Source organism: Schistocerca piceifrons, unplaced genomic scaffold (assembly GCF_021461385.2).
Source record: "Schistocerca piceifrons isolate TAMUIC-IGC-003096 unplaced genomic scaffold, iqSchPice1.1 HiC_scaffold_2340, whole genome shotgun sequence".
NCBI classification, from domain to species: Eukaryota; Metazoa; Arthropoda; class Insecta; order Orthoptera; family Acrididae; genus Schistocerca; species Schistocerca piceifrons.
The window spans coordinates 6,045,518-6,058,673 of record NW_025728274.1 but is presented as its reverse complement, the minus strand read 5'-3'; positions in this window follow the sequence as shown (position 1 = coordinate 6,058,673).

Below are 13,156 nucleotides of genomic sequence, written 5' to 3'. Positions count from 1 at the left end.
GTCGTTTGTAACATCGTAGTCTTCTATAACAGCGCCGTACTTGGAATCAGTAAACCACTGCCCCTGAAGCGACTGTCTTATGTGCTCAGTGACTACTATAAGGGCTTTTAACTCACCAATGACCTTTTCTGTGAGACAGCCTCGTGAATATAGCAAGGAGTCACGTCAGTCTTATCAGAGATCTAATATTAACATGTCTTATAGAGAGTAGTACTTTGTGAATAGAAACTGATATTTTCTGACAAAAAATTACCTAATAAAATTTTCTAAATCGACTGTGCCTGTGTTTTTGTCTCTTCTACGATATATTATGCACAGTCTACCACTTTTGAGAAAGTATAGTTTAGTGAGACTGATGATCGAAAATTTTGATGGCAGATACACCTTGCAATCCTTAAGATGAACCAGCACCGTTGCTCCAAATTTGTGGGGAACATGTTCTGTGCTCACTATTGGATGGACCCGCCCTTTCTCCAATGCCGATAGGGCATACCGCACTCCTCAGACACTTCCTGTTTCGTAATGTGTTACCCCTGTTTTCATGTATTACGATAAGTAGTCGATTAGCAAAGCGTATAAATTCTTATTAGTAGCAGGAAGGTTCAGCATCAGATGAAAACTTCCTAACGAATTTTTCCCGCATTTATCTTACGCCCTCCTCCTGAATCAGCATGAAAAATATGTGATTAAGAGGCATTAATCAGTCAGTTAATCACGATATCAAATAACGTTGCCATAGCTTCCGAACTGTTTGTGTTAGGACGTTAAAACTGCACGGTTGGCAGCGAGGCATGATTGGAATTAGTATGCGCTGTATGGTTTGGGTTAGTGACAAAGCCCGCTTTCATTTCGATGGGTTCGTCAATAAGCAAAAGTTGGCGCATTTGAGGAACTGAGAATCAGCATTTCGTGATCGAGAAATCTCGTCACGCTCAACCGGTGGCTGTGTGGTGTGCAATTTCCTGTCACGGAGTAGTCAGTGCGATATTCCTTGATCGTGCGGTAACTGCCGAAAGCTACGTGAAAGTTTTGGAAGATGATTTCATCCCCATTACATAAAGTGACCATGATTTCGACGAGATGTGTTTCACGCAAGAGGGAACTCAACCCCACCGAAGTAGGAGAGCGTCTGATGTCCTGGAGGAGCACCTTGGGGACCGCGCTCTGCCTCTGGGGTACCCAGAGGCCACTGCGATGGGCCTCGATTGGCCGCCATATCCTTCGGATTTCAGCACATGCGACTCCTTTTTGCGGTGCTATATTAAAGACAAGGTGTACAGCAACAACCCTAATACCATTGCTGAGTTGAAAACAGCCTTTGAGGAGGTCGTCGATAGCATCGATGTTCCGGCACTTCAGTGGGTCATGAAGGATCTCGCTATATGTCTATGACACATCATCGCGAATGATGGTAGGCATATCGAATGTCATAATCTGCTGGTATATCCAAATACCTGTAGTGACGTTTACATGTTGAATAAAGTGTGTATCTGCCGTAGCTTGTAGCTAATTTACGTTTCTTTCATACAGTTCGATAATTGTCTCCCTGTACCATTCCCGGAGACGGAGTCTCTCTCTCTCTCTCTCTCTCTCTCTCTCTCTCTCTCTCTCTGTGTGTGTGTGTGTGTGTGTGTGTGTGTGTGTGTGTGTGTTGGAAGGGAAACCTAGTTAAGCAGACGGATTTTGATGGTCCAAAACAAAACCTATTGTTAACAAAGGTATTGCTGCAAAGCATATTTTTAATGAGTACGCCATAAAAATTGAAGTGGCAATGCACGTGTCACAGGTTCGATGGTAATGTGATCCTACTCAGCATTCGCTGCAGCCATGTGGCTGATAATTCTGCGGCGTAATCTCTTGCAATGACTGTAACCTCTTCTTGCTCACATATCTTGCCCTGTACAATGTAAACGTAATCCTGACTCAATTATTTGATTAACATTTTCAGTTCATTTGAAGAAGCCTCCCACACATTATCCAATCTAAATCCACACCTGTAATCTGTCTGTCAACCACTTTCAAATGCATGGCAGAGAATGCGTCCTATTGCAACATTTATTAGTGTTCGTTCCCATTCCATTCACATACGGAATGTGTTAATAATTATTCTTTAAATAACTCATAATGCCTATTGGAGAGGTATGTGGATATGTAGGTATCATTTAGTTTTTTATTATCTTTAAAATTAAATATCGAGTGTTTTTAGCGAGTTATAATTTTTTCGTTATTTAATGGTTGTGCTCTTTTTATAGATGTGGTACTAACCTCTTTTTTCTATCCAGCCCAGTTTAAGTGGTATTTTTGTCATCTATTATTCTTTCATTTGCTTTGGCATTGATTCTATAATCTGTGTTGAAAAACTTTCTCTGAAAGTATTTTTTCGGTGTCTGTAAAATCCACTGACTTTAATATTTCTTTTCTACTTGCAAATGTTGGAAAGGTTCCTATTTGAGCATCATAATGCTTTGGTAGAGTAGGTAAAAGCCATTCTAACCTTTTGTTATGCGTGGCAGTAATGTCATCAGATAACTGTTTAATTTTGTTCTGCATTATTCGTGGGACTCCTTTAAACTGTTTCTCGGTAATATGGTTTAGAAACTATTTTCTGTCCTAGTTACTTCTTCAGTCAGAAGACGATTTTTGTAAAGATTTGTTGTTAGCAATCTGACCCAAATTAATTCTAATTTACTTTTCACCTTTTCCGCAGTGTGAAACGTACTTTTAAGGTAAATTCTTGTTTAATTCGTCGTTACGTTGTGTTTAGTACATACCTTGTTAAAAATAATGTGTAGGATACACTCCTTTATTTTCTGTTTCGTATCCTGTAATATATAGGTTTCCTATAGTGCGTGATGGGGCATAACTTGATTGAATTTTCCTGCTTTGAGAATCCTGAAGGAGTGATCTGTTATACTTGCTAAAAGCATTCAACATCTTAGATCTCATAAAACACTTCTTTATTTACGACGACCAGTTTCGACAGACTTGCTGTCATCTTCAGGTCTGTAAGAAAACACACATACATGGAATATGTTTCATAACATGAGTTGTGACGTAATATTTGACATAAAAGATTTAGTTTGGCATTACAGAAAAGTTGAACTGTACATTTACATACCTAAAACTCTTCTTGTTGTGCAACGTTTTCATTTTACATTGGACCTTATGCCAAGTTGTTATGTGGATAAAAATCAACAACTCAACAAGTTAGGAGTCAAACTTAGGCATAAAATAGAAGACCATGAGAATAAGTATAACTGCATAGGTGGCTATAAATTAAAATGTGATAAATGCAAAAGATTTTGTGTCTTTGATATTTTACACAAGTTTGCGGAGCACAGTGCAAATTATAATACCACTAGCTTCAGTGAGCGCGTAAGAGAGTGCAAGCCCAGTATAGTTAATATAGAGCATGACATGAAAATTTTACGCTATTCCCCTAAAGCTGGAAAATTAGACATTCTTTTAAAATTACAAGTATATAGCCGAGGAAAAAGTCAAGCAAGTGATGTTCTTAATGAGCAGTTCGAATTTGTAGATAACAATTCCTTCATCCTGTATAATCATGTATTCTAATACTTCCCTTTAACACCAGAAGTTTTATGCCTTTTCTTCTATGAGAAATTAGTAACAGAGTATGATATAAATGACTAGCCTGAAAGCGACTTTACATTATATGATAATATTCGTCAGCACTTTCGATAATGATTGCTCTACCATCTTCCATATGTTGGAAAAACCCTTATATTTTATTTTATTCATGTCACATGGCACACAGAAACATAGCATAACGTAAGTACAGACTTTTAAAACTATGCTGTAATACAGGCATGCTGTATGTTGCACACTACTTAAACTATATATAACATATCTAAATAATATTAAATACTTCTGGCGCCTATAAAATATGTTGCACTTTGATATGGTCTCTCCTTACAAATATGTTACATCTTGAAGTCATCTATGTAACTAATTTACAATTGCTGTAAAATCATACTACTGTGTGAACCAGTGAGAAGCAAGATATATCGAAATAATTTTTAGCCTATGTACTAGCTTCACCTAACAACGGAATCTCCCTCTGAGATCCCCCTCAGTTTTAGTGATAAGATGGTCCAGTGAAAAGTCTGTCAAAATCTGAACCCAGATCAAGCATGAAAATAAGAAGAAGGTATACTGAACTGTTAAGAAAAAGCGAAGTAGAAACAATAAGCTGTCCAAGCTTAACAAGTTCAATATTCAGCGAATATTTATAGCTGCGGCGTCGTGGTTAAGTGTTCAAGGGTTGGACTGTGTTCAAACCTCCATCAGCACAATTTTGTTCTCTGTATTCTCTGTATTCAAATTTGTGTACGTCTCGTGGTGTAACGTCCATTTGCAACAGCGGGATGTAAGGAAGGGTCCCATAACGTAAGGTGTTATTATTGTATATTTATGTCAGTAATTTGCCATGTTCTAAAAAATTAAAAGAAAATTTGACTGCACATAGGGAGACAAGCTATGTCAGCTGTTAGATTACACCATCTCCTAGTATCCATAATGTTACTATATGTACATTGATATTATGAGTACATCACATTTCTCACAATGTAAAGATCTACCAAGACTCTTTATCTTAAATGAGTGTAATCTTATGTTTTTAATGTTTGAGACTCTTTGCACAAATATAACGGGACTTCTTAGTTGTACCTTTAATTACCCTTCTGCAGTTACCCACTGCAGAAATAATATGCACCCCAAGTTGTCACTACGCTAAGATCATTATTCTTAGAAATATTGTACTCCAAACACAGAAATAGAAAAGCAGCCATGTTGCTACCTGCATAACATAAATAACAGGTACTATTAGTTTTTGTCATGGTTGGTCACATACTGCTGTTTATGTGATAATTTCTCTGTCATACATATCCATATACATTTTCCTACATTGCAGTACAACACCTAAGTATGCACAGCCCCACATAGCAAAATACGATTGGCGCCTGTCTATAGCAACTTTTGTGAAGAAAAACTCTGTCCATCTAAAGGACGATTACCTATGTGGCATGCTTGAACTGTGGTTGTTTCTGGTCTCACCAGGCTCACAATATTAGCATTCTACGCTTTTACACATAGCTGTATGTGAATAATTATACTTCAAGGTCACAATAAACTAGTTGGAAAGATTTGTACATATTTTGTAGTTTGAGGGTATTTACTGAACCTATGCACTGCAAGTGCTACTCCATCATTGTTCAGGACGTATCCTACCAAACCCACTCTCGCCCCACTCCCTCACCATCACCTGCAGCAATGGACCTGTGCGCTTTCGCGACTGTTGCTTTGCGGTATGGATGCGGGACAACAACAAAAATGAAGTAAACTGTTGCAAAGTAAATACCTTAATTTTTCTATTATGCATGCAGTAGTAATAACATGCGAATTGGAAAATATGAATAAAAATGTGATTCAGTTGTAAGTAAAGTGCAGTTTTGTAACTGTTATTATTCGTAAAGGTCACTCATTAAAGTAGTTAAATCTAAATGTGAAAAGAATATTTTTTACAGTCTCTTACACGGTGCTGATGTAAGAGTCACTTAGCGATTGTAGGACGCTTTACAGATGTTATCTTTTGCAATGTTACCGGTCAGGTGTACCTTATACACCGTTTCAAGCGGATTTTCACTGTTTAGATTACGTCAAGCTTACTTAAATAATGTGCTGCAGTGTTCTGCGTTCATGTGATGTAATATATTTGTTAGATCACATGAACGCAGAACACAGCAGCTCATTATTTAAGTAAGCTTGACGTAATCTAAACAGTGAAAAAAGCCCATGTTGCCATAATATATATATATATATATATATATATATATATATATATATATATATATATATATATATATATATATATATATATATATATGGATGCGGGACAACAACAAAAATGAAGTAAACTGTTGCAAAGTAAATACCTTAATTTTTCTATTATGCATGCAGTAGTAATAACATGCGAATTGGAAAATGTGAATAAAAATGTGATTCAGTTGTAAGTAAAGTGCAGTTTTGTAACTGTTGTTATTCGTAAAGGTCACTCATTAAAGTAGTTAAATCTAAATGTGAAAAGAATATTTTTTACAGTCTCTTACACGGTGCTGATGTAAGAGTCACTTAGCGATTGTAGGACGCTTTACAGATGTTATCTTTTGCAATGTTACCGGTCAGGTGTACCTTATACACCGTTTCAAGCGGATTTTCACTGTTTAGATTACGTCAAGCTTACTTAAATAATGTGCTGCAGTGTTCTGCGTTCATGTGATGTAATATATTTGTTAGATCACATGAACGCAGAACACAGCAGCTCATTATTTAAGTAAGCTTGACGTAATCTAAACAGTGAAAAAAGCCCATGTTGCCATAATATATATATATATATATATATATATATATATATATATATATATATATATATATAAGTAATGGCAACATAGCCATTTGTTAAAGATGCTCTATGTTTTTTTAAAATATTTTAGTTATGGCAAGCCTTTTATAATGTGCTGATTTTTATAAACATGACTACTTCGCGTGACACGCAACATAAAATAAGCGCGTTTCAAAACAAAAAAATTAAGATATGTAAATTTACAGTTCAACTCCCGTTTATGTAATGCCAAACTCAAACGTTTATCACAAATGTTGTCTCTTAAATCATATTATGAGACACTTTCCATTTATATGCTCTTTCACACAGACCTGAAAACGATAGCAACGTCCGTCGGAACCGATTGCCTTACATAAAGCGATGTTTTATATGGTTTGGGCTGTTGAGTGTTTTTAGGAAACAGGTAATAAGTTACCATCCAAGAAGGTCACTGTGGTAAAAACGAATTACGTAGACTGTGAGATATTGCAAATAGAAGCAATAGCGAAAAGACCAGGGTCGTAATGAGGGGAAGAGAGGGAAGGTGGGAAAGTTAGATGTTGAGTGGGGGAAAGGAAAAAAAAAAATGGTTCAAATGGCTCTGAGCACTATGGGACTCAACTGCTGAGGTCATTAGTCCCCTAGAACTTAGAACTAGTTAAACCTAACTAACCTAAGGACATCACAAACATCCATGCCCGAGGCAGGATTCGAACCTGCGACCGTAGCGGTCTTGCGGTTCCAGACTGCAGCGCCTTTAACCGCACGGCCACTTCGGCCGGCGGGGAAAGGAAAAGGAAGGGGGAAGGGATAGTGGTAGGGTGGTTAAGATGGTAAAACGAGTATAACACGCAAAAATAACATAGCTGAAAAACTGTGAACAACAAACCTCTAGAAATATATTTACATCATAACGACGAAGAAACACAGTGCCACTAGCCTTAACTGACGGGGAAAATGATGTGTCCATTAGTCCTAAGCAAGCTCAAGCTACTTCTCTGTTACGTTAATGACAGTGGGAGTCTTCTGTAAAACACTACACAGAAACTAGAAGACTCAAGACTTTTGCACAAAAGAGGTAGAGGTTATAGTCTTCATCTAGTAGATGAATTAGAGGCATTTTAAACATTGTACTTACAAAGATGGAGCCATTTTAAATGAACTGGTGCAACTTAAACATAGACATTATATATCTGTGTGTGTGTGTGTGTGTGTGTGTGTGTGTGTGTGTGTGTGTGTGTGTTTTCACTGTTAACGTGTTTACATTCTCAATATTTGCTTCTAAAGAAGACGTTTTTATGAACGTTGAAACTGTGGTAAAGGGGTTTAAATAAATCTTCAATTTACCAACTGTTTCGATGTTATATATATATATATATATATGTGTGTGTGTGTGTGTGTGTCCATTCATGACAGTTTACTCCTCTGCCCTCTGCAAGGAATGACACATCCTTTGAAGTACACCCAGTTGTTGTTCTACTTACTCACATGCATTGAAAATGCGACACTCCAATGTTCGTACGTCAAGTTTTCCCAAAACCAAACGTCTAGGGGGTGGTGATGTGGGGGACAAGCAGGCCATGGTGTGGGGCTCCCCTGACCAATCCAGCGGTTCTGGAATGTCTGCGTCAGATGTCTGTGCTCATTGTGACTAAAGTGTGTTGGTGCGCCACCATGCATGAAGCACACTCATAATCGTTACTGCACTGGTACAGCTTCCAACAAGGTAGACAATACATTAATGAAAGGTTCTAGATAATGTGCCCCAGTTAACTTTCGTGGTCGCACATTAATCTATCGCCAACTATTTGAGCCCATACATTGTTTGAGAATCAGTGTTAATGTCCTCTTTCCTGAAATGCTTGCGGATTTACATCTGCACATATGCGACGGTTATGAAAATTCAAAACACCATCTCTTACGAACTGTGTCTCATTGGTAAATAAAATATTGGATGTGGACAGGGGATCTGTGGCACACTTCTGCAAAGCCATTTACAGAACCACCGTCTACTATGATGATCCTGTGGCCTTAGGTCCCGAACACGCTGTAGATGATAAGAGCATAGCAATTATTCATGAATTACCCCACAGACAGGAGAGTGAAACTCGCCTTCTGCTGTTGTCAATCGTCACACGCCGATAATATGGTGCTTTTTTGTTTTTCACCAAACACAGCACACATTCCTCCATAACAAGATATAAGGCGTTTGTACTGTGCAGCGCCTTCCACTATGAGTCTTCCGATGTGCAAGGGTACCTGAGTCCCTCAGACGTTTGAAATGTCTGATGAACAGAGTCTGCTGAACAGAGTTTCAGAGAGCACTCTGTACTATGGATTTTTTTTATTATTATTTTTTTTAGCGTAGATGGCACAGGCTCGCACTCTACGTCCATTTGCTAAACCATAGCAGAATATCACATCCGCCATTTCATTTGTCGAGTAGTAGGCTTCCGTTGGTAAGAAGTGGTGGAAGAGAGAAAATGTAAATATACTACACCATTTGTACGTACAGTAACAGCAAACAATAAGTGAAGAAGATAAAACGCCATGATACCTACCCACGGTTGACAGTAGTGTACAATATGGCACAGAAACACGACGAAAACTAGCGTAGCCGACAACACGACTCGAACCGCACAACTGACAGCAGACCACCTAATGGTAGGTAGGATACTGTGAGTCAGACATCATAATACCCTGCCGACGCTTTTGATGGAGTGCCAATACAAGAACTGTGCTAATATCAGCAACCAACCGACATGCAGCCCTTCCTATAACAACGTGTTTATGTCGGAAAGTATGTATTTCTGGAGCCATGTTTATCGGGCTTAGTTTTCTTCTTTCGGTGAATACGACGACCTCTCGAAGTAATCGACATTTTTTGAACAACCTATATATCCTGATAACTCATACCTGTTTTTATTTTTATTTAATACGTATTTCACTATTAACAGTATTACTAATCACTCATGTGTGTTTCGTCATTTAATGTTATATTAATTATCGAGCAGCAACAGCATGAGAAGCTGCAATAGCAGAAGAACACCTGAAATTTTTTGGACATCGTCATCATTATCATGACCGCCGTTCTTAGTATCAGACCTAAGAAAGAAGTATATAACTATAAACAATGGGTAACCCATACATAAGGCGTATTGATACCAGAGATTATTGTCTAGAATGTGTTTGCAGGATTTCAGTTTTCAAAAATCGAATATTTATTGGCATAACGGTCAACCATGATGGGTTCAAAGATCCCAAACAGTTTCTTGTCGCATTACCTCTCACCACAGACGATGGAGTCGCCGATGGCCTTCACTTAACGTCCGAGATCAGCGGCGTTTGAGCAGAGTTGTCAGTGCTAACAGACAAGCAATGCTGAGTGAAATACCTGCAGAAATCAGTGTGGGACGTACGACGAACGTATCCGTTAGGTCAGTGCCGCGAACTTGGCATTAATGGGCTTTGCATTAGACGACCAACACGAGTTCCTTTGCTAACAGCACGACAGCACGTGTAGCGCCTCTCCTGTGTTCATGGCCATACTGGTAGGACACTACAGTGGGACACCGTAGCCTGGTCAGATGAGTCCTGATTTCAGTTGGTAAGAATTGATGGTAGGTTTTGTGTGTCATGGAGGCCCTATGATGCCACGGATACAAGTTGTCAACAAGGCACTGCTGTGCAAGATGATGGTGGCTCCATTACGGTGTGGACTGTGTTTACATGGAATCGATTGGGTCCTCTGATCGAATTGAACCGATAATTGACTGGAAATGGTTATGTTTGGCTTCTTGGAGACCAGTTTCTGACATTAATGGCTACATGTTCCCAAACATGTCACTGGGCCGCAATTGTTAGTGACTTGTTTGAAGAACATTATGGACAATTTGAGCGAATGATTTGGCCACCCACATCACCCGACGTGAATCACATTGAATAGTTATGGGACATAGTCTAGAGGTCAGTTCGCACACGAAGCCCTACACTTTCACAGTTATGGACTCCTACAGAAGCAGCACGGATGAATATATTTCAGCAGGCGACTCCCAGCGACTACTTGAGTCCAAGCCACGTCGAGTGGCTGCATTCCACTGGGAAAAAGGACGTCCGACAGAATGTTAGGAAGTATCCAATGAATTTTGTCACCTCAGTGTCACGTAAAACAAATCATGAAAGAGAATATATTGAATATAAGCACTGAGACTGTTGGTTTGGAAAGATTCGTATTTAAGCTGGACATAGCCTCATCCAACCAGGAGAGACCACCGTTTTCCCACTTTCTCTAGAGGTGTCAGTGGATTTTTCCCAGCCATGCTGTCTCAGTTATTCTCAGTTAGCGTTGCATTCGAAATTTCACTCAGTGCTCGGATGTCGAGGAGTAGCTGAGCATACAGCTTACGTGTTATGGCTACACGGCGCAAGGCGCACAGAATGAGCCGTTAGATGCTGTCTGCACCTCTTTATTACGACAAGGCTCGGTGTGGAGATGTACTATGAAGAGTGCTCTGCCTACTGCAACAGTGCACTCCTTGTGTCCCCTAGAGTCTGATTGTGACTCGCAGTGTGAACCAGATCTGATTCTCTGGTGTTTGCGTCAGGTAATAGCTACAAAAATTTATACACGCATCCATGAATTGAGTACGGTGAGCAACACTCTTCGTTCTATGCACTGTTCCCATTAAACGTTAGTGACTGTCTCTGCCTCTCAGCTGGACTGTAACCTATCAGGATAGGTGAGACGTGCAGAGGCATCTCAGTGTGGGCTGTGTTGCTATCGCTGTGTGGCAGTGGCGGGCGAAGAGCTGAACTGACAGTAAGTAACACGTGTAATGTGGCTTGCTGATGAGCACAATGTTTCAGAGGTCTAGCATTTATATTGTTTTGCAGAAAAAAAAGATATCTAGAGATGATATTTAATGACGAGACAGATGCACACAAGCTATGTAAGAGAATTGATTTAATGAGGAAATTAAATTACAATGTAGTGCAGAGGGTAACTTCATGGAAAATTTATTGCAACTTCTGTAAAACCAACCAGAACTTATTACTGATCACATGTGTGTTTAAGGAGCCTAGTTGTGTTTGATATATGAAGTACCAAGATATGTGTGAGCAAGAAGGAGGCAGAGGGAGGGAAAGGGAAATGATTACCAGAGGTCGCAGCATTTGACATACTTAACACAGATATATATATATATATATATATATATATATATATATATATATATATATATAATGTATACATTTGGCCTTGGAGACATTTTGATCTTTAGCGAGAAGTAAATAATGTATAACTTTGACATTTGTGGTATCGACAGTTCCGATGCCACAGTGTAGGTTGGCACTACGAGAGCGGACGATCTACACGGACGACAGCGCCATCTAGGAGACGCTGTGCAGCTCCTCGAGCGCCGCTCCACTTTCACCCAGTTCATGAAGAGCAGACGGCCGAGAACCATCGGTTCAGCTTAGCTTACTATGGAGATTTTCTTATCCGGACTTTGGCTTCGCACCTACGTGCTCATTTGTACCAAAGATACATATTCACTTGTATATTTTCATGCACCAGTGAAAACTTCTTTTACTTTACTTGCAGTACCGACGTACTTTACCACCCCTGCTCCTACTCGCTTCCTTTCATTCGGCCTCTTTGTCAGTTTTAAGGAGTAGAGCCACGCGCTGCCTTCCAAGCGGGATACAAAAACAATGACATCACATTAATATTATGTCACAGATATAACTGCATATGTAAATAATGTAACATGGCACCACTTTTATGACGGAAATGATGAGTATTATGGACTCTGAAAGGATATGGTGAAAATCTTTATCTTTCAACACTAAACTGTGGCTTAATGTATGTAGGGAGGACAGTAGAAGGAAGTGTACTCATACGTCGGAAATATTATAATTTGACACCATTTTAAAATTGTTTAAATACTATGCTCCCATCCCTTGTTCGTCTGCAATATATTAAAAAATAAAGTAATTTTGATGTTGTTGTGTGTGAGAAAAGAAATGATTACTTTCAAAGAGAGACAACGGTAAAGTGTACAGCACTTAATGATGTGAGAAATACAGAGATATGTTTGTATGTCAATGATGCATAATGTAGTCCTTGGAATCACTTTTTAACATTATACCGGAGGTCTACTTGGATTGACAATCATATTTCACTTTTCATAAACTGATTCAGCTAAACAATATCTTTATCCGTCACCACTTTTCGTAGACATTTGTAATATATTTGCATGTTGCACTTGTTATTAGCATTCACGATTAAACATCTCGTGTTTACCATTTAGCATTTCCCATTTAGCGTTTCTCATTAGACTCTTAGCGTTCATCATATAGCATTTTGGTTTACTGTTAAGTGGTTAGTATTTACCATTCACCATAGAGAATTGGGCTCTTGTTGTTTATCAGTTGCTGTTAGGCGATTAGCATTAGACATTTAGCGTTTATTGTTATCAACTACCTTCAGGCAGTCAGTGCTTACTTTATGGCATTCACCATTTTGCGTTCAGTGTGTGGTGTTTAGCTTTCACCATTAGGTAGTTGACGTTGACTGTCAACTGTTGAGCATTCACCGCTTAGAATTTAAAGTTTGCTATTTAGTGTTCACTACTTAGCATCTACCGTTTAGTGTTTAGTGTGTCGTCGTATAGCGTTCCCCGTTTACTATTATGTTTAATGTACACTCTAGCTTTTACTGAAGGAGATGTGGGGTATAAGGCTCACAGGTGGTCT